Source organism: Rosa chinensis, chromosome 5 (genome assembly GCF_002994745.2).
Source record: "Rosa chinensis cultivar Old Blush chromosome 5, RchiOBHm-V2, whole genome shotgun sequence".
Taxonomy (NCBI): Eukaryota; Viridiplantae; Streptophyta; class Magnoliopsida; order Rosales; family Rosaceae; genus Rosa; species Rosa chinensis.
In genome coordinates, this window is record NC_037092.1 from 88,364,798 (window position 1) to 88,388,127 (window position 23,330).

At 37.2% G+C, this 23,330-nt stretch overlaps 2 long non-coding RNA genes and 1 pseudogene across 26 annotated transcripts; 1 reads left to right on the forward strand and 2 right to left on the reverse strand.

Annotated features, from left to right (window-relative positions):
* Window positions 1-23,330, reverse strand: part of LOC112164420 — a 60,350-nt pseudogene that overhangs the window by 1,625 nt on the left and 35,395 nt on the right.
* LOC112164701 lies at window positions 6,981-11,886 on the reverse strand. 25 transcript variants are annotated; one of them, XR_005799602.1, is made up of 12 exons: window positions 11,509-11,886; window positions 11,320-11,417; window positions 11,156-11,215; window positions 10,872-10,994; window positions 10,512-10,698; window positions 10,346-10,426; window positions 9,185-9,304; window positions 8,644-8,729; window positions 8,229-8,347; window positions 7,988-8,054; window positions 7,574-7,696; window positions 6,981-7,412 (listed from the first exon to the last, which is right to left on the reverse strand). It is a non-coding gene; the product is annotated as an uncharacterized LOC112164701 (long non-coding RNA). The 25 variants fall into 25 exon arrangements; XR_005799603.1 differs by having other exon boundaries at window positions 10,497-10,698; XR_005799614.1 differs by lacking the exon at window positions 10,346-10,426 and having other exon boundaries at window positions 8,578-8,669.
* On the forward strand, window positions 20,319-22,823 carry LOC112164704. Its single transcript, XR_002922453.2, has 3 exons — window positions 20,319-20,353; window positions 20,750-20,776; window positions 22,665-22,823. It is a non-coding gene; the product is annotated as an uncharacterized LOC112164704 (long non-coding RNA).

Below are 23,330 nucleotides of genomic sequence, written 5' to 3' on the forward strand. Positions count from 1 at the left end.
GCAATACGCTTAAACACATCAAAGCCGTTGAAGATTGACTATACGGGAATTGGGGACCCGTATCAGCACCTGCAGGCTTTCCGGTCACGAGGTGTGTCATAACATGTTCTAAGAGACCTTATCAGGGGAGGCTTTGAGTTCATTCTACGAACTGCCAGCCAGTTCTGTATGGAGTTTCAAGGAACTTGCGAACAAATTCGTAGCCCGATTCATCCTACGTACTGATGGAATACATACCCCGAAGGGACTGTTGAAGGTGCAACAGGGAGAAAATGAAACATTAAAATCTTTTGTCAATAGGTGGCAGGCGGCTACCGCCAAGTGTCGGGACCTTAATAAGGAATTGGCAGAGTTGGCCTTCAGGAGGGGCTTGAGACCCGGGGATTTCCTCTATGAGATTAATCATCATCCCCCAGCTAGCTACGACGAGCTAATGGCCACTGCCATCAAACACGCTCAGGCCGAGTTTGAAACGAACGGAGACAGTGTTAGACCCGAAAAGAGGCCCGCCAACCCAGCCCCGGTGGTCAGGGATGAGCCAAGGAAACTGGAATGGGCCCAGGATCAGGAACGGTCACCCGACAACTCGGGTAAACTGCACAGGGAATCTTCATCCAGATCCAGGGGTACACAAACAATCGGTCCCACCACGAAGACCAGATACAACAGAACCCCAAGCCACCACCTCCACCCCGGTACGAAGTTTTCACACTGCTAAACGCTTCGTACGAAACTATATGGAACGAGAACAGAGCAGAGATATAGGGACCACCACCCCGAAAATTCCCAAAGAGCAAGCTCACACAACAAGACACTGGAAGGTTCTGTACATATCATGAAGATGTCGGACACAATACCAACCTCTGCATGGCCCTAAAGAATACGATCGAGTCGCTCGTTTAGAAGTGCAAACTTCAACGGTACCTCCTTGCCAAAGAAATAGGAGCCATCGTTGTATACGATCGAATCCTCACGATCCATGGAGGAGGCCCGAAAGACATACCTCCCTGGAGGAGGAAGAGAAGCTCCGGTTTTGGCCATCAGGAAGCTTTTAATTTCCACAGCACCCCTCAGCAAGACAGCATGACCGGATGGAAGTCTATCACCTTTTGTGAGGAGGAGGAAGCTGGTCTAAAAATTCCCCATGATGACCCTTTCTTGATCACGCTCCAAATGGACCACTATATTACTTTTCGGGTACTCGTGGACACCAGGGCTTCTGTTAGTGTGTTAATTCGCAATGTGTACAAAGCTTTGAACTGGGGACGATCCAAGTTGTCACAGGACAACGAACCCCTTATCAGTTTCTCCGCGGATATCGTCCAGCCACTCGGATCAGATTACTTATCGATCACTATAGGCGAAAGTCCAAACTGCTCCACCATCAAAACAGAGTTCATTTGTGGTCGACTGTCACTCATCCTACAACGTTATCTTGGGCCAACCGGCACTTTGGCGTTTAAGGACATTTATCGTTGGCCACATGCTCATGATGAAGGTCCCAACCCCAGTGGGAACAGCAACTATCTGAGGTGATCAGGCTGCAGCAAGGCATTGCTATTCTTTAACAGTGTCCCAAGGAAAGGGAAAATCAGAGATGTTGCCAGTTGCTACCGACCTTCCCCTCACAGACCGGTATGAGGATCCCAGAGATGATACAGATTCCAATGAAGAGCGGCCCGGTGCTGTGGAAGACATTGAGGAAGTCGTGTTGTCTGAAGACTTCCCGGACAGAACAGTCAGGATTGGTACCAAATTAACCCCAACTGTCAGAAAGAATTTGATCTCCTTCTTATGTGACAACGCGTCAGCTTTCGCTTGGTCATACGAGGACATGCCCGGGATCCCCACGGACATAGCCATGCACAAACTTAGCATTGTTCCCTTTACGGAACCAGTAAGACAGAAGCTCCGAGCTTTTAATCATGATAAGTATAGGGCTATCCAGGCGGAAGTAAAGAAGCTCATGGTCATCAACTTCGTCCGGGAACTAACGTATCCCTGATGGTTGGCAAATGTGGTCATGGTACCAAAGAAGGCTCCTACTGGGATTAGCACTAACATATCCCTGATGGTGTGGAGTTACTCATTAGTTTGAATTTATTTCTAAGGACTCAAGCGTGTGCACATGGAATTGGATCAAGTATTGGAAAATCGGGAATGTACCTTCGTGTGGATGAGCACTCCATATCTAGGTAGGGTGAGCTGTCCCTTCCTTGTTAGATGCTTTTCTATATGTGGAATGCTCTACTATGATAGTATATTGCCTGCAAGTACGTTTTTGGTTGTTCATTAGTCCATGCCTCGTGATACCTGTGTTTTCATAACTGATAATTGCTGATTGTGAAAACTGAGGCTAGACTTGCGTGTTGAGGTACTGTACCCTTTGTATGTTTGTACTTGTGACCTGAAAGTGAATGGGACCTAGACGCGTAGATTCCTAGGGATCCCACGGTGTTGATAACTGAGAACCTCCGGAGGGGGCTGTGTTCCTATGTTTGTCGAGGAAGAGTGAGTACCGACAGTGAACCAGTCATAGGAGACTCAGGGCCAGGAAATGGACACTTTCGCTACTTGTAGTCACAAGGACTACAGAGTAGTTGGCCGGTTCTCGAAGGATGACGAACTAGGTCAGTCACCGATTTGTTTTAGTTTAGCCGGCAGGTAAGTATCACGGAGCTCCAAGTTGTGTGAAGCATGCTGCATATGTTTTATAAAAAAGAATAAATGTTTGTGGTTGCCTCTTTTTTTAAAGTATTTTCGATAAACATGCACAATATTATGTAGTAAATATTTTTCAAGTATATTATCTTTCAAACCTAGCATGGTTGGGTCAGCCCCTACTGGGCATGCGAGGACGAAAGCTCACCCCTACAATAGTGTGCAGGTTTTGAGCATGTGGTCGGGGAGCGTACAGAGGAGGCACATGGCCCGGTATGACGCATTTTTCTTTGACTTTGTTAAAAGAAGGTTTTTGTCCCTTATCAGATTTTGAAGTAACTTATTTATTTACTTTCTCACTAATTTATTTGTTAATTTTTTTTCTACTCACTTATTTACAAAATTTCAGGAGACCCGTAACCTTGGGGCGCGTCTCTCATACTTGTTTTTACTTGGTGATTTGTTATTTTCCAAATTGGGCTCCTATTGTAAGCCCAAATCTTTTAGCCCACTTTAAATTCCGCTTTCGAAAATATGTTGTTCGGTTGCTAGAATGTTTTCTGACTTTTGTCCAAGAAAGTGTTTTGCATGTAAACCAACAACCTAAACCTAAAAGGCCTTGCGATTTCGAGTTGATGAGTTATCGAGATGTTATTAGTGACATGTCGGTTTCTCATTGGCTCGGGGTCGCGGAGCTGTGGGACCCCTATCTCGGGTCACCACAGTAAATTGGTATTAGAGCTCTTGGTTGCGAAGTACTTTTGAAATTGTTTTTGCCAAACTAGGAACCCTTTTCAAATTTTTCAACTGTCGAATTTGGTTGAGCAAAACACTCGGTTTTCTTGGGCATTTAACAATATGTTGGCAAAAATATGTTTTTGACCCCTTTCTTTTATTTTACTCTTTTCGGATGATACCTTTTTACCTCATTTCACTTGCAAATATTTTTCATTGAGGCTACTTTTGAGTTGTTCAAAGAGTTGTCACTGGATTTGAAAAAGTAAAGATACCTTTGAGATTCCTTGGAAAAATTATTTTGTTTGTCTTTTTGTGGTGCTTCAAAGTTTGGTTTAAATTTTAAATTTCCAATGCCGTCATGATGCCACTCGACCACAAACGCTCCAAAAGTAGTCAGTATGAAAATTGGATAAAGTGTTGGATAAATTATTAGGGGATTGAGCATTAAGGAGTTAACGAGGTTATGTTAGGTGAGTTGATACTCGGAAAAGTAGGTTAAAGATGAAGTTGAAAGGAATATTTGTGTCCCCCCATGCTAGTGTTATAGAGTAAATTTTGGTTGTTGGAAGGGGGCGAGGTAGTTTTGCTGGATGGTCGAATCTGCTTGCTTGTTGTGAGTGTACTCAGTTGGTACTGCTGGTGTTGACATGAGTGTGGCTCATTCATAGCATAAATTTCAGGCTAAGTATTCTCCTGCACCATTAACCTTATCCCCTGTAAGAGCTAAGTATTCTCCTGCACAAATGAAACAAAGAATGGGCGGTGAATGAAACTTCATTTATCTAGAAATGTAGAACTTGAAATTCTGATAAAGGCAGAACATCTCCAATTTTCTAAGTTTATGTTATCTAAGTAGCCAGGTAGACGAGAAAGATAATATGAAGCTCATGCATCAAGATGGAAACCCATTTGAGCCTCTGGATTGCAAAAGACCTGCAAAATGTGGCACGTCAATAAGACATGACACAATCTGCACCTCACTTAAGACAGAGAAAAATGATGCAGAACTGTATTCGTTACAAGGATTGGAAGATGCTTCACAGAAGGTGTAAACATTATGATATGCCAAAAGAATCAACTACTTCAAACAAAACAGAACCACCAGTGAAACTCGTTCATTATGTAAGCAGCAGTCACGTACAGTTTTATCAGTCACCACACAAACATTCCTGGGAGTGAAATTCCAGCCCCACGTCCCATAGTTTTACCATCCAAGATAGCTACCTGCATGAGTTTTGATTAAGTGATCATCAAAAGCACATTTAAGTTTGTCTAGGTACTTGATTGTACATTCCTGTGCTTAAACAATTCGTTATTTTTAAAGAAATATTAACATGTATAGAACAAAGTATGCTACAGATCAAAACATACTACTGTTTGCATGTGAAAGAAAATCACATGATCCCACATATATATACTGCTAAACTAGTATTAAGTAAACTGGTAGAAGTAATCTAGAAGTTAGATACAAAGAACAACAATGTAGTGAACATTATAATATCCAACTGTTCCATATGATAAATTTCAAAAGAAGCTCTTATCTGATACTTACATGTGGCTTCAAGTATGTTCCTTGAATATATACAAACTTATACATTGTCTCAGAAAACTTTCTGCATTCCTCAACATTCCCTGCACATTATTAAAACAGATGAAAAGAAAACCGACCTGTCACTTAGATAGCAGAAATGGCATTCTGAAAAATTAAGACTTATTGAATAATTTGTTGTCATAAGTTATTGCAGATTAAACAAAATGATGAAAACCAACTACTCTTGAGTTGAAAGCTGATAAGGGGAACGTAAGTATACCTTGAATGACTAGTTGATAAAGGGAAATAGCATCTGCACCAGAACAGAAGGCTCTCCCATTTACCTTTAAAAAGAAAAATCAAGATAGCAAAATGAGACAAGGTGTATGCAAATTTTAGAAATTGTTACAACCTCAACCATGCATAGTAAAACTGAAATATGTGTTGCAAAGTATATAAAGAAATACTACTAATGCAAAGATGAAAATGGATTTATAGATGCATCCAAGTACTACCTACCAGGCCACAACGAGTTGTTAAAGCAACTCTTTCTACTAGCCTTATCTGCAATCCAAATAAAAAAGAGTTGTAATAGACTATAAGGTCAATTGCGTTCATAATATAATTGTTAACATATTTAATTGTATGCAAACAATTATTATATGTATGTAAATACAATAGAATAACTCATAAAACCAATAATCAAGATGTACGTACCTCGAGTAGCGACATTATATATATCATAGGAAATATTAGTTTCATATAACGGTCAACTAATCATAAATCAAGAATAGCCAACCTGATATCATGGCAGAATAATTTTCATTGAAAGCAAATTTAATTTGCAAAGATGACTTGATAGAAAATAGGCTTATGTATATAAACCAATTAACTGTAACATTCATATGTATGTACCTGCTTGCTGACTACTAGCACATATATACTTTAATCATTTTATAATTTTCATATGTATGGAAAAAACTCATATGCATTAAATATCAATATATATATATATATATATATATATATATATATATATACATACAGGCGGGTTCTGAAGCGGACATCCACACTTCACTAAAGTCACTACACCACAAAGTTAATCAGACGACAGTTCCTGAACTGTCGTTTGAGTGAAAAATGTGTTGTCGTCTAGTAGCCTGTGGTCTGATTGACTTCGCTCAGACGACAGTTCAAAACTATTGTCTGTGTTACATTCAGACAACATATATAAGCTCATAACTGTCATCTGAAAATTACCAAACTATTTTAATTTGGATAAACTATTGTCTGTTAGACATTCAGACAACAATTCATTTATTTGATGTTGAGAAACATTATATTACCTCAACACTTTTAAGAGAACGATGTTGTGTATAATGAATCTTAGACGACACTGTTAGGATACCTTTGTTGTCTGAAATGAATCTCAGACGACACTGTTGGGATACCTCTGTTGTTTGAAATGAATCTCAGGCGACAATGCCTCATTTTTCTCAGTTGTACCAGATGCATTAACCATAACAGTGCCAAAATGGAATATGTCATCTAACTTAATACTCAGACGACATATTTTATTGTTTTGAGTTGTATTTTATGAATGTCATTCAGCAGTTTATTGTTATATCTGATGAGTGAAATGAATCTCAAGCGACATTGATTTTGTTATATCTGTTATGTGAATAAAGTTCAGACAACATGAGTTTTGTTATATCTGTTGTGTGAATAAAGTTTAGACAACATAGGTTTTGTTATATCTGTTGTATGAATGGAGTTCAAACAACATGAGTTTTTTTATATCTATTGTCTAAATTGGCAATTGACCTATATTTGATGTCTAAATTGGCTTTCACAATTGGTTGCAAATATGAAATTCCATGTCCAAAACACATATATCCAAAATACCACATTGTCATATTGTATGAATGGAGTTCAAACAACATGAGTTTTTTTATATCTATTGTCTAAATTGGCAATTGACCTATATTTGATGTCTAAATTGGCTTTCACAATTGGTTGCAAATATGAAATTCCATGTCCAAAACACATATATCCAAAATACCACATTGTCATAGATTACTGCCATCTATTTCATACATTGTCATATCCAACTTTGGAACCAAAGTGCAAATTCATATTCGGATCAACCACAATTGAAACCAAAAGAACCTTAATATAGCAAGTCTATCATATATCAAGGTTACCAAAATAAGTTCCTAAACCTAAGTACTAACTAGCTGGATGCGATTATGCTTACATATATGTTTTAACAACAAATTTTGCCCACTTAATTTGTTCTGATTGCATCAATATGGTGCTGCGTATATGCTGCCTTCCCTCTTCTCTTCCACTGAAACAAATTGGTTTGCACTTAGTATTCACAAAACTATCCAACAAACTTTCAAGTTAAAAGAGTGCCTTCTGAAGCTGAAGAAAAGCTCCTTTTCCTACTCATGTCCTTGAATCAGCAAAGCTAGGCGCACTGCAAAAGCCACTACATATTGTTTAGGGAAATCAGATAGAGAAAAAAAAAATGCCAAAGAACCAACTATCTACTCACCAAAACATAAACTCTAACACTGAAAAATTTCAAACAGCAAAACTGAGAAGTATCAAATCTACACAGAAAACAGAAATCCATACCAAAATACTTTCTAGGCCAGTAGAACACCTTGGTGTCCACGATCAAGCCTCCGAGGGCAACACCCCCCCCCCCAAGCGATGGACCTTGACACCAGAGGCTGAAACTTCAGCTTCAGTTCAAACCTAATGTCAATTGTGAAGCTGAATGTTAATGCATCATTTTGTAAAGAAGTGACGTTCTGGTGTAAGTGTTATTGAACATTTTCAAATAAGCTACTTCAGAATCACCAGATTACTATGATTAGATATTAGGTGCTCAGGCTCATTCAAAAAAGAGCATACAACCCTTGTTCGCACTTTTAGCATACATATTCTGATGCTGATCTGAGACATAGAAAGAATGGTTTTAAATTTTTTCTTTCTACTTAGATTACTATAATTCTCAATGAAAGGGTCTATGAAAAACATAAATACCTTTTTGTCATATCTGCTAGAGCATCAGCCATGCCTTTTCGACCTGCTGTGCTACTCCTAGCTCCACCTACAGCAGCACAAAAATGAGCTTCTTTATATTTTGGGTGAGAACTGAAAAGGCCAAACAAAACAATGGTGAAATTCACACATCATAAAGCTAGTTACAAATAGTGTTCAATAATCAAAAACCAAGATATGAAAGCTCTTTTGGGCAAAAAATCTAATGAACCATATAACTTACCCTTCTATATACATTAATATCGAGGCCAATCTTGAGAAGATCAGCAACATGTATTCAGCACAGCGTTCCTCTTCTTAATCGCCCCTAGCCTCACCTTTATGCTCTTTATATCAGATTTGCTGCAACAAAAAGACCCAAAACAAAACTTAAAAGAAACAGAAAACCAAACTCTACATAAACTTGGACAAAAAGACGAACTGGGTCATTAAAAGTCACAGTCACAATATATGCTGATGAATAACAAAAAGAAAAGGGATTGTGTCAATAACATCTTTGAGGTTTCAATATCTTATCTAATGCGTACGCAAGTCACTATGATTGAAATTTAAACAGCTACACACATGTTTACCTCCTTATGATCATAAATAGAAGCACCAAACTTATTATTAAGGCTAATAGGTTTCAGAATGTGTACCACATCAACTGGAGACCCAGTAGATACTGCAAAGAAACCAGCACCCAGACCAGTTAGGAGATGACTGAAAATATTTTCAGCCAAACCTGGAATTTTTAAAACTATCTGCATAAGTATGAAGAAAACAAGGCCAATCTAGACAAAATTGAACATCCCAAATTCATTTGCACCACCCAAAACTGCATGCACCGAAATTCAAAACCAATCAACCAAATAAATAAGATCCCAGTAACCAATCAACCAATCAACCTTTGAGAGATTTGAATGATCTATCTTTCAGATCCCAGTAATTTTAATGCATCAGGTCGGTCTACTTGAAAAACCTCGCCCAATGCAATTCATATTGTAAATACTGAATCATAAGCCAGTCATGTTATAAATACTGAACACAGATTCTTATTAAAAAATAATAATAAGACATTCAAAGATAACAACTATTATTGAACAACAGGTAACGCTGGATTGAATTTGAACTATTGAACAACAGATAACAACTGGACTACATAACAGGAAAATAACAAACCCAGCTAAAGAAAACTACCTATATTTGAAGTATTTAACCCAGTAGCGTTCACCATCAAGCCATCCTTCTCCATAGGATTGCTTTCTGCTCATGCTAGTAGGTGTGCTTATCAATGTCATTGCCATTACACAGCTCATCCTGCAAATATTGGTGGTTTCAAAACCATTCTTTCTTTATTTAATTAGCAGATTGGAGAGTGATTATGAAATTGGGTCAGTTCCAGCTGTGTCCCTGTTCCTAAAAATTTTAAATTATTTGTTCTCCCACCAAAACCATCTCAACTTGAGGAGGTTTAAAGGAGATCCTCACCCACATTGATAAAAAATAGGAAACAGGTGCAGAACTACTTGTGGCCTTCCCTGATGAGGTTTTACCTCATAATGAACAATATTTTAAACGTAATAAAATACTCGACATAACATAAAATTCGAGGTTGGAAATTTTGAGTCTTGCTAAGTGTAATACAAATCAATTAGTTTGAGTCAAATATTCTAATTAAAAGATGATATCACAGACGGTTGATGATTAGTTTCAAGTTGGATTCTATGGTTTAAAAGCTGATCGAGTTGATAAGTTGTAAAATCAATTAAGAATTAGGTATGAGAGAGAAAAAAAAAAAAAAGTATGTTTTTGGCAAATAACATTTATTTAGATTAATAAGTAAAATGATATATCCAGAAGTAAGAACAATAATGATGACACCCAAGATTTGATATAATCGAAACTGATGAGTTCCCTGTGAGGAACTCTCACCATTAAACAGCAAAATTATATGGATGGAGAATATTGTTCTAGTTAGTCTGGACATTATATTGCATGCAGTACTGAAAATGGCTTTTGTATGCCGATAACCCAATACTTGGAACCTACCTCCGAGAGGGTTCTGAATTGTTTCAACCAAGTTATATTCTTAAGTGGTTATAATGTGCTCTTATCAAGCTAAGCTGAGGAGGTAAAAAGATATCCAATAAATTTGTAAACTAATTCGAATCAAAATTGTAAACCATCACTGCTACTGAAAGATTACCAATAGAGGAATCTCTAAGCTATAATTTCTTCTCCTTTGGCTTGGTGTTTCTTTTCTCTTCTTAGAATTAGCAGCTTTTTCTTTTTTCATAAAAAAGGAAAACAAACCCATAAACACAATCCAAAGAAAGAAGATCAAAGAGGAATAACAACCTCCCCGGAGACTGTTATCCAGCAATTCTTCCTGCACTTATATTGGCAACCCTTCCACCCAAGGTATTCCTCTCTTTCTGGCTAATGCCAACAATCATTTAAAAACTAATGATGATCAGTAAACTAAAATTAATCTAGAAGTACTACTTACTCAGGGTCAAGGTACCTGAGAGTACCAACAACGCCAGTTGTTATATGTGTCACAAGGTCTGTAGGGAAATTTCTGGATAGGCCAAAATCAGATACTTTGGCTTGGAAGTTTTCAGTCAGCAAGATGTTTGCCTCTCCATGAAATTCTTGAAACCCCTGAACTGATGATGGCGAAAGCATCTTAATGGCTACTTGAGTTTTAACTATTAAGAAACAAGAGGAATTCCAGACTTACAAACATGAACAATTGCAGCAACAATCCAATTTCAAAATTCAAAGTAGCAACCATCCAATTTCAAAATTCAAAGTATCAATTGATTTCAGAAACCCAATAATTAAGAAACAGCAATATCCGAATTTGAATCAAGTATCATACCTGCCCACAGTAATTTCTGGAATTTACATCAGCTCCATAAGTCCACAAGGCATATATACATCACATAACTCACAAACACAAGCAGCAAACTACAAGGCATGAGTCCAATTATCCCATCATGATCTTCAATTTTCAATTCCAGGTCCCAATTTATGCATCAAAACACACAGGGTTACAATCTTTCTAACTACCCACATCTCAGAATTAACTCAAACAGAGACTGGAATGCTCAAAATCAAATAAACAAACTCACAATTAGATTAGGACAGCACCAAGTATCATACCTGCCCACAGTAATTTCTGGAGTTTACATCAGCTCCATTCTCCAAAAGCAATGAAATAATCTGAATCAAAGCCAAAAAAGAACCAAAATCAGAAAAACCAAACGATCATCAATTTCAAATGGGAAGCAAACCCATAAAAAGAAAAAAAGAAAACGCAAAACGACCTCGTTGTGCTCTTTAGCTGCAGCAAAATGGAGAGGAGAGTTAAGCCCACCGCTTCTACACTTAATCGTATCGTCGTCTCCAGAAGCAATGAACAGAACTGCATGCAATTAGGTTTTCAATAACAATCAAAATCGCGAAACCCAATTGGAAATTTCAAAAATTAGATACTTAAAGCGTTGAAATTGGACCTTGATTTGCGCCTTTGACAGCTTTCTCAAACTGCAGTTGCTCCTATTTCACACTAGAGTCTTCTCTCTGCTTTAATCGTTGCCTGAGTGGGTCTGCAATCAGTTTGCCGATCTCTTCCTTCTTCGTTTCGATCTCCTTACTTCTACAAATTATATGCTGGGCCTTGTTGTATCAGAGCTTGAAGTAAGAAAAACCTGCTGAGAGTGAGAGCAAGGGTCGATGAGGTTGAGAGGGTGAGGGGGATTAAAGGAGAGAGCGATGGTAAGGGGGATTGAGCGCGATACTGAGTCAGAGGGAGGGTGAGCGCGATACTGAGTCAGATGGAGGCCGAGAGCAATTTGGGAGGGAGTACTGACCTAAATTTTTAGCTAAGGGAGGGAAACACGTGTTTTTCACAAAGGCTTTGAGTGTTTTTAGTGGGGGAATAGAGGTGGCAAACGGGCCACTAAGCACGAGCACGGCACGGCCCGAGCACGACATATTGTGGGCCGGCCCGTTACAAACATAAAATTTCATTTTAAAAAATATATATATTAAAAAACTACAATGATAAGATTTGAATATGAGACATTTTTATTTAAAATCTCATGACAATTCCACCAATGCTTTCTTTATATTGTCAAAATAATGAAACAAAACATTATATCCTTGTTTTGACATAAGTATTTTTTCTAAATATTAAATATATGTTTATTAATAAAGACTAATCTCATAATAATACAACTATAGAATGAAGGAAATAATAATAGATACTAAATCTTCATTATATTAATAAAGATTAATCTCACAATAGTATACTAAAAACAATATATTTTGGTTTTTTCTTTCTTTCTTTCTTATAGTGAAATATAAAAAATTATTAGAAATCTAATCTTAAAAAGCTAAGATTAAGAAAAACGTTGTAGAACTTAATTTATTTTAATTTTCTAAATAGTTAAATAAAATTAATTTTTATTTGTTCTAATTAATATTTTAAAATCGTGCTTTATAGTGAGTAGGCACGAGCACGGCCCGTTATTGACCCGGCATGAGCACGGCCCGCCACGATGTGGGCTCGGGCCATGGGCCGGGCCGGGCTTAATGTTTAAGTAAATGGGCCGGCACGAGCCCGGCACGATAATAAATGGGCCGGCCCAAACCCGGCACGAAGCACGACTAGGCCCGCTTAAAATGGGCCGGGCCGGGCCGGCCCGTTTGCCACCTCTATGGGGGAAAAATAAAGGGTCTTTCTAAATAGACCCAGCAAAAATCTAAACACACCCAACATTCACTTTTTATCCATAGATTTCCAAGTCTACCCCTATATTTCAACGCACCCAGCACCCAGCATTCTCTAACTCCACATCAGATTTCGCCGTCGACCACTCGACCTTATCGTACGACAGTCCCCTATGAAGGAAAATAAGGGACTTTTCAAAAGACGCTCTTCTCTACTTTGTCCTCAGGCCTGTACTTCAAAAGCATCTGGAACAGGCTTGTAGCGAGGTTTTTGTCAAGGGTCTTGGTGAACTGATTCAAAGCTAGAGGAAACTTCAACCTCTGCTTGAAGATCATTTTCTTCCTCTTAATTTGAACAGCCTTGGAATTTAATGAATCGGGTCAAATCCCTCTAGGGAAGTAACTCCCCTCCGATACCAAATTTCTTTGGCCTCTTCTCGAACAGTGGGTTTGCTGATTAACTATTGTTTGAATCCCTCCAATATGTATACATTCTTGCTTATCCTTTCTTCTGAACTAGTTGCAAATATTATCCAATTAACTAAAATATATTATTGGAACTATTAAATAACTGAAAACATGAATAACGGACCTATGGGGTATGATTGCATCATTTGCATGCATAAGCCAATAAAGTTGATTGGTTCCGCTGCAGCCTTGCTACCAAGCATGGGTTTCCTCCTCATATCCCTCAGATTTCATATTTCATATTTCATATCGCTAATGTTGAAGATTGCAAACGGAGTAGGAGTGGAAGCAAAAAGCCAGATCGATGCTGGGTGTGTTTAGAAGTCTTTTTAACATAAGGGTATAGTTGGAAAGTTCAGGATAATTCTATAAATGCTGGGTCTATTTAGATATTTATTGGGTACATTTAGAAAGACCCAAAATAAATATAAATCAGTTTTTTTTCGTTTTTCAGACGACATATATTCTTGTTAGTGTTGTCTGAAATCTCTCAAATATACCAAAGGTTCATGTGTTGGATGAGTAGAGGTGAGACGACAGGTTTAAAAAATGACGACAATAAAAACTCATGTGTCGTCTGATGGCTGTCGTGTGATTAAGTTATTCTAGTAGTGAAAGTTACATGAACTCAAATCTAAATGTCGAAGACTTGAAATCCATTAAAATCCGCCATTTCAACACCGTTCGGCATTTCCTCACCTAAAAAACTAGATGCCAAGGAAAGGAATACAAGACGTTTGCAACCCATCAGTATCTTCATTGCCCCTGTCACATTGGTCAAACCTTTGTTCCCACCAAGTGCGAGGAAGGACAGGGATTTGAATGAAAGAATTTCAGGCTGTATTTGAACCTCTACATTATTGTAATTCACTTGAATTGCTTTCAAGAACTTGCACGAGTAGATGCTTCTCGGCAAGATACCAGAGAGGTTATTTTTCCGCAAGCCAAGTTTACTAAGTTGGCTAAGTTTGGAAAAATTGAGCATGGAGATATCACCTCCCAAGTTGTTGTTTCCCATACGTAGTTCAACTAGGTTTGTGCAATTCATCAGAGATAGGGGCAATGAAACTTCCAGATAGTTGAAATCAAGGAGTATGTATTTCAACTTGGAGAGCTTCCCAAGATGGAGAGGGAGCACACCACTCAATTGGTTATAGGAGAGGTCAAGGGTTGTAAGGTTGGTGAGGTTGGAAATTCTATCACTCACTGCTCCATACAATGAATTTTGAGATAGTGAAATCTCTTCAAGTGTGGTAGAATTAAACATATCTTCTGGAAGCGATCCTGACAGGTAATTGTGACCAGCACGGAAGACCTGCAGTTTGGAACACTTCCCCAATCCAGAAGATATACTACCATTGAAATTATTGAAGGAAAAATCAAGGTGTCGTAACGAGGAAGAAGAATGATAGCTAAATTTATAAGCTATTGATTTTCCTTATTCTCCTGCAAATATGTCAATTATAATATAGGGAAATAAGGGTCTCCCGCAGAGGATTAAGTTAAACTAAAAGCTTCAACAAAAGTCACAAAAAGTGACTGCAGTTCCTACTGAACAGCAGTCGAGAAAAAAACTAAAATCCTAACCAAAACAACCCAGAAAAATATGAAAATTTACAGAGACGTACTAGACACACAAGGCGTCCAGCACACAAAATTTGGGAATTTTTGGAGTTCGTTTACTATGAGAATAAAATACGTGAAAACAGAGGACAGAAGGAGAAACGAAACTGAGACAGATTTGAGATTGGTTGATATCAAGATGATGAAACTAGCTAGGAAGGAAGTATCCACCTCCAACAATCACACACAACACACTTTGTCCAATTTAGTTCCAATTGACTTAGTTGAAGACGCTCAGATTGGCTCGGTCCGCTTGAACACAACCTATTACTCTTTCTTACTTTGCACGCTAGGCAGGAAGTGCTCTACACCTCGACTATTCCCAAGCAATGCAACCTAAATGTACGCTTATTAGATTAAACATGCAGAGATCATTAAGTTTGAAAAGAGTTTGAGCAATCACTAGGCATCGCAAATAACTTAGAGCCTTGCTAAACCTTGGGTTTTGTTTTCTTGCTAGTGAAAACTACCAATTACTTCTCTAGACAATTTGAGGAATCCAACTATTGATCCAGGCATCAAACAATCAAAGTATTAGAACCCTAGCATGCATACTAAGTAGGCCTCCAAAGCATACAAACATAGAGTTCAGCAATGAGAAATCGGTAAACAAAACCTCAACTTTATTAATTGGAAAACAAATTGAATGTCAAAGTATGTTATGGATCATGTCTAGGGGCTTCAACTGCCCCCTAACTACTGGAAATTTAGCTACACATAATTGGAATCAAAAACACAAAATAATGAACAAGGAAGGAAGAAGAAGAGAGAGAGAGCTGCTGCAGATTGATCTCCTTTTATATGCTTAGAGGTTAGGAAATCAAAACCTAAAAGAATTAGGGTTCACTTGCTTAGGTGGAGTTTTCCTATTGGCTCTTGAACTTGATGACTTATTCTAACCATTCACATCGTGCCATTTGTCCATCATGAGTCGGAATATGAAGCACAAACTCGTCCTCGGGCTTCTTGGTGTGATTTGGGCCTCGAAACATAAATTCCCGTCCAACCTCAGATTCACGCGCAGCCTGACCTTCTTGTACTAAATCGGCAATAACTTCTTCTAGAAAAATGATATTGATGAGCCGTAAAAAGATTTGGAAACTAGACATCCAAGGCTTTCCATCAATATAAAGATCATCATCTGGATCATTGTGAGATGGTCTCAGTGATCTGTCGAAGTTGACTGATCTGCACAGGCAGATTTGCGGATTTTGCGATTCAATCCCTCTTTTACTTCTTTTCTTCTTCTTTACTCCAAGATACCTATAAAACAAATAAAAAAAGTAAATAACTAGAAAATACACTAAACTAACAAAGAAAGTATGGAGATTAACGCTATTAACATCACATAAATATGCTCTTATCAAAGAAGGACGACAAATAGAGGATGGGATAGGACCTGAAAAGGTGTTTTTACTGACATTGAAACTAGTCAAATTCCAAGCTTGTTGGAAAAAAGAAGATGGAACTGCACCATGTAAATGATTGCTGGAAAGATCCACCATCCGAATATGACTGGAAGGTAGAGAAGATGGTAACACTCCAATAAGAAGGTTATAGCTCAAATCTAGGATTTCGAGATCATTCAAGGACAGGAAGAATTCAGTTTGATCTAGAGAACCAGAGAGTGAATTGTGGGAGAGATTCAAGTGAGTGAGATGTGTGAGATTTGCAAGTGATGATGAGGGGAAAATACCTCCTTTTAGTTTGAGCCCTTTGGAGGGTAACTGCAAATGGGTGACCCAACCATCTCGATTACAAGTAATGCCTTGCCAATTGCAACAATCAGCGGAAGTCCAATTCAACTGAGGAGAAGACAGAGTGAGAGATAAGAACAGCAGAGAGCTGCGTTCGCTTTGGTTGCAAGCATGAATGTTTTCAAATATGATATTGGAAGAGAATATCAAGAGTAAGAAGAAGAATGCATTAGCCATTTGGTGATAAAGCTGAACTAGCAAGTCTGTTCGTTGTTTAGATCAAATTTCACTCACGTTTGTATTTATATTGAACTAAAAATCAGGTCGTTCAGCATTGCCAAATTAATTGATGATCACTTACTAAAAAAATAGTAACCCAGTCTGACCGGCGCTAAGAAAGATAAGTATGATTTTGATATAGCTAGGTTGGCACTGTATACTGTTCATGAATAGTACATTACTATTCATCTTGGCCCGAAATGGAGCGACGGTTTTGCCTCAACTATGATTTTGCCATTGTTTTACGATAAGACGCTGGAGGCTTCGAGAAACGGTGATCGAGCAACTCTAAGAGCGAAGAAAACAATCGAGGGTTGGGTTTGTTTCGGAAGATGTTCTGTTTCACCTGTACAGGTTAGTTTGCACCAAGACTTGGAACCCACCGCTTCCTCTTCTCTTAGTTTGAGTTTCTCCCGCATCATTCAACAGCAAAACCTCTCAAATCTTTCTCCAGCCATCGATGTCAGCCCCTGAAAGATTATGTTCGGGCTGTTAAGGTGAGTATGTCTTTGACTTGCTACCATTGTATATAACATTAGATTTATGGTTATAATTTTGATAGTTTTATACATGTGGGAAAGTTCGATTCACGATATGGATTAATTGTATAATTCACCCCCACTCCAACCCATTTTGGCCTTCTGGGAATCTGTATTTATTGTCCACAAAAGGTTTAATCTTTATTTGTCATCGAATATAGTAGCTGACGCTGTTGATTTTGTGTGTTGAAACAGGCCACCATAGCTGAGAGAGCAAATGCCTTCAGGCGACAGTGTTGCTGAGGAGCTTCAGCCATATTCACTTTTTCTAAAGGATGAGGGAACAATGATGACCCACATTGACACCATATTCAAGTATGCTTCCTCTCTCATATCTGCACACTAAAGTTTACATCTTTGATGATAGGCATGCTCATTATGAAAGCACCCACAATTAAATGATTTGTCTGACAAAAAAAAAATGATATGGTTATCTCAATTGTCTGTTATTTGATCATTTTTGTTAGGATTAAGATCCTGTTTATTAAGTTTAATTGTCTTCCTGCAAACCAGGTATTGTTCTCTTTCTCGAAATGGACCCTTCTTTCATTTGTCACAATCTTGACCATTCTGTAAACTAACTAACCGAGATACTCACAATGTCAAATGTGATGGATTCTTCACTAATGTGCTTCAATATTGATGTGTTGCATTATATGAAATCTTCTCTAATCTGCTTATTTCTTTGATTTGAATGTTTATATTTCACCCAAAACCAGCACAAACTAGCAAGCTTAAACAATATTTAGTCAGCAACTTTTTTGCTCCCGCAGATGGGATCTGACAAATGGAACCCATCGTCCTTCCCAAATTCACGGCAATATCAAAATACCAGCAAGCTTAAACAATATTGATTTTAGTCAGTGATACGTCTAAAAAGATGTACAACTTAAACCTTGCACTCAAATAACATCGTTGGTAATATAGTGATCAAGCAAGGGTCATTACCCGCTGAAGATTGTTCCTAAACTGCTAAACAAATGTCACAGACTACTCTAAAACATGCTACTGAACAGTTAACGAAAATAAATTAATTAACTAACCTAGACTCAATGGAATTTTCTGTAAATTTTACAGAACACTAAAGACACATTGAATAATACACATACAAAATTTCAGAACAATCGGAGTTGATTTGTTATATGAAATAATTCACGTAAAACTGAACACAAAAATATAATGAAGCAGAAACAGATTTTATAACTTTAAACTATTGACAGATACAAAGCTAAGGACTCATTCTCCACCACCAAACATTGAGAATCACATCAAAGCTCAGTTATGGAATCTTAATTCTCAATTAAATTTACCCGAAGTTAACTCACAAGCTCGAATTAACCCATTACTCTTTCTTAGTTCCTCGTTAAGTGAATACAAGCTCACCACTTAATCTATTTCTGATTATGCAACCTAGACACAAGCTCGCTAAGTTTAACATATCAAAACCATTAAGCAAGAAAAGGGTTTGGATAAATCTAGGGTCACAAGTACGTTGGTAGTCTTGCTAAACCTAGGGTTTGAGTCACATGTAATTCAAGAAAACATTTTGCTACTCAATTGGAATCAACACACGACATATACGAATCTAGTGTTACTCCTAGCATTAGAACCCTAACCTATTCATTTAGTTGCGCACCTAAACAAACAAGCAAAGATTCATCTTGTAGACACAGTGAAACAAACACTCAATTGATAATATAGAAAACCAAAAACTGAATTGTCATCAATATGAATTGAACATGTTTGGGGCTTTGAAATCGCCCCTAGCTACAAAAGTATTTAGCTAGACATAGTCATGAAGAAAACAAAAACTAGAAGAAGGAAGAGGAAGAGATGGCGGCTGGATGATGGCAGAAAGGATGCCGTTCTTCTTTACTCTTGTGCGGCCAAACGTCCCTACTCCACTAAACGTCTCCCTTCTTTATTGCTTAGGAGACTTTCACTTCTTTTCCTTTTAGGATTCAAGTAGCTTCTCCTCTAAGATTCCTAATAATTTTTCCCCCATAAAAATATGTCATATATCTCTAATAAATAGAGATATTCAGTTAATACTCGTCGGTGGGCTTCTAAAAGGAATTTGGGCCTCAAATCATGGATTTCCGTCAAAGTGTCAGATTCTGGGACTGCCCGACCTTGCTGTACTAAATCGTCCATAAATTCTTGTAGAAAAATGATATAAATGAACCGTTAAAAGTTCTGGAAACTAGACATCCAAGGCTTTCCAAGCATATAAAGCTCACTGTCTAGTTCATTCTGAACTGCTCTCAGTTTCATGTCGAAGTTGACTGATCTGCACAGGTAGATTTACTGATTTAGCTTCCTTTCCTCTACTTTGCTCCATAACACCTACAAAACATAAAAATAAAGTAAATGACTCAAATAGATGGAAAACTAGCTAAGAAAACATGAAGAAATCAATACAAAATCACGTACATTTATGAGCTTATCAGTCAGCAACTTATCTAAACTCAAAAAATTTAAGTTGACCAGAATCTATACAATATTGCTCTGTTGCATTAAGCCGAAATACAGTGTCAAATGTGATGCGTTCTTCTTTCATTTCTCAAAATACTCGCAATGTCAAATGTGATCGATTCTTCTCTAATGTGCTTCAATATTGCTGTGTTGCACAGTGGTCTTATTGACATAATTTTTTTGTTTTCCACAGATTGGGGTTAAACATGAAGTCTGTTAATCTTATAATGTAACATTAAATCTTTATTTATTGGGTTTAACCTAGCTGTGAAAATAACATTTGGCTTTTTTCCTACTGCTGAAGTAATTTGTTGTACTGAAAATTAGTGTATTAAGCTTTTATGTATCTTCCTTTTTTCCTGAATTTCAATACCTATCTTTTGCAGAACGTGAGTTGTAATATATAAGACCTCTGCTTAATTAAGATGGCAGAAAAGAATGCAGCGGAGGATTTTAATCGAGGAAGCTGAGAATAAGCAGGACGACGACATGTGGACATCAGTGAACAATCAAAGAAATAAGCTTTTCCAGAGATGGATGTCCAAGTAAGCCAGACTATACCACAGCTTATTGAAAATGCTTAGAAAATTTATTACTATTTTACTTTTCGAGATTCTTCTGTTATGTCGAATGCAATAACCTTGGAATTTAACTCCATCATAGGGATAGAATTTGTATAGATGTAATGGTTCCTTGCTCATTAGATTGAAATTATGTGCGATATTATTTGTGTGTTTTCTAGGACGTACTCAGAGAACCCTGGAACGCTGGAATTGCTCCAGGGTTTTTCAATCCCAAACCTAAATTCAATAAATTTGAATATTTGATCATACATTTGAATTGTGAAATGTGAAGCATCTAAAGAGTTCACTGTAATCAATGGTTTAACATAATTTGTGTCGTTTAACATTAATGCTAATATGTTTATATGTTTTCTGTAGGGATGCTATTGATTTATTTTGATTGAGGTGAGAGGGAATCTAGAAGACAATTATCTCAGTTCTTGATAGTGCTCATGGCCTCTGTAAGTGTGGCTCCTTCATCTGGATTAGTGATGCGGCTGAAATAGCCTCACAATTTAACCCTGCAAAATATAGTTGTTAGTATAGGATAAGCAGGGATCGTTCAGTCCGAGGATTGTAGGGTACACCTAAACAAAAAGGTCAATTTAAATTAGTAATTAATAAAACAAATATTAACAAGTATTTATCTACAAATTTACACAAGAAACAACCATAAAAAGGGGGGATTCAAGTTTTGGTTTCTAAGTTCCTACGAAATAAAACAAAAAGATAAATATATACATGTGATCGACTTCTTCACACTCAAATCAGAATTTCCAAACCATATCAACATGCAATGAATTATTTCAATCTAAACAACCTAAAATCGTGCCAACACTAAATATCAGAAATGAATTCGAAGTACAAGTCTGAAGAGATCGAGTACCACTTTAATTCTTCTTTTGAATCTCCTAAGTTAGGAAAAGTCCGTAACTCAAAATATTTCATATAAAACATCACGTTAATACTGAAGAGCATCCGTCAACATTAAATATGAATCATTAAGTGCAATTAGAATTCTGAATCCAAACATGTATGCATCCATAAGAAGTTACAAACGCACAAACATGTAGCATATAATCTCGACCATTGTACATAGCCTTTACCACTTCAATTTATGCCCCAAAACGATTAGGTGAATCAGAACACAAATTTGGCTTTATCAACCTGCAGATTAACATCATTATTCAACCAAAATCATATGCTTAAAGATATACAGGATGGCACAAAATCAGATTGTAAAGATATCATAAACAAATCAAGAACATAAAGAAACAAATCTGAAAATTACTAACATAAACTCGTTCTCAACAAAAATCCAATTCCAATAATAAAGCTCATAAAAGAAATCTGAAATTCAATACTAAAGAGTACGAAAACAGAAATAAGGGCCATGAATTACACTTTTTGATCTTCAAGGAAGCTTGGAGAACGTCAAGAGAACACAAGGCTTGGCCTTCAAGAACACGAACAGCCTTGGAGAAGTCCTAAAGCTCTTCACGATCAGAGGCTTTTTCTGAATATTTGGAGAGGGTTTTGGAGAGAAGAGAGCTAAGCTAATGAACTGAATTTTGTATGAAGAAGTGATGATTTTAGAGTAGAGAATGGCTGCTATTTATAGTGGATTTGTCATCTCTTGTGATGCAATCATGGCCAATCATCTTGAGGTGATTTCTCCTCCAAATTTACTTGATTTTCTCATGACAAAGTCTTGATTTTTCTGATCTCTTTTCCCCTTAATGACTCCTTGTATATTCCTTGAATAGTGACCAGATACATCCCTTATTCCTCTCCTTTGATTTGCACTAATTTCTTCTTCCAATTGTGCACATAATGAACTCCTACAATCAAGAAAAATCAGAATTTAATTAGTGTTATAATCAATAGTAAATAAGATAATCAAGAATAAATATTGATCATAAACACTCCCTTTTATCTCCTTGAATTCTTCATGATTTTTGTTTTAAGTTTTCCTTGAATTCATCAGTCAAGAGTTCTTAATGTGATGGACTCTCATTAAAATATAAAAATTAGAAATAGAAAAGTTCAAATGAAGAAAGTTTCTTAAAACAAAATAGGAAATATTTCCTAAAATGAAAGAGGAAAGTTTCTAAAATAAGTCATCCTTCATTTACTCTCATTTCTGCTCTTTTTCGCTTGTTTTCTCCATTTCAGTCCTTGAAGTACCTAAAAACATAAACTGTGTTATAATTATTAATTTTAAGAGAATAACTTAGCAAAATGAGGGAAAATACATATTAAAAACGTCACACTTTGTGCTCTTATCAATTAGGAGACGGCAGTGGAAATACGGTTGCCCAGTGAGATGAATAACATGAAAATTAGGGATGACGTACAAGATAAACAATACCCACTTATTATTGGCTCAATCTTTGATCCTGCTGTGGACTTTTCAAAAGGAGTATTCTTCTTTTCTTATCAGTTATAACTTATGGAGTTGGTCTCTGGTCTTGGTAGCAGAATTTTTTTTTGTTACAATGTAGGCATTGAGGTAATTGTTGTGTTGACCTGCTGTTCAAATTCTTTGTTACAACTTCAGCAATTAAGCTGTTTTTTCATTCTAGGAGTTGACCTGGCTTATATGCTCATTGGTATTGAAAAGAGACACCTACCTGAAGCATAGCCGGAAGCAAAATTGAGCTGTGAAAATCTTAATCAAAGATTATGTAGTGAACCTTGAACGGCAGGAGACGTGATGATTTAGGTAAGACACATTCTCATGAAACTTGCAGTTTATAATGCAGAAGCAGGGGAGGATTCAGATATTGTACTTTCTATTTTGATTCTGTTAATAAAACGTGTGGGATGGCTTTTGATTGGTGTATTGATCACAACTGTGTTCAGAATGTTGATGAGGAAATACTGTAGTCATTGGAGATTCTTCTGCAGCATTCATACACACGTAACTGTTGATGGCAAAGCTTCTATCCCAAAATTC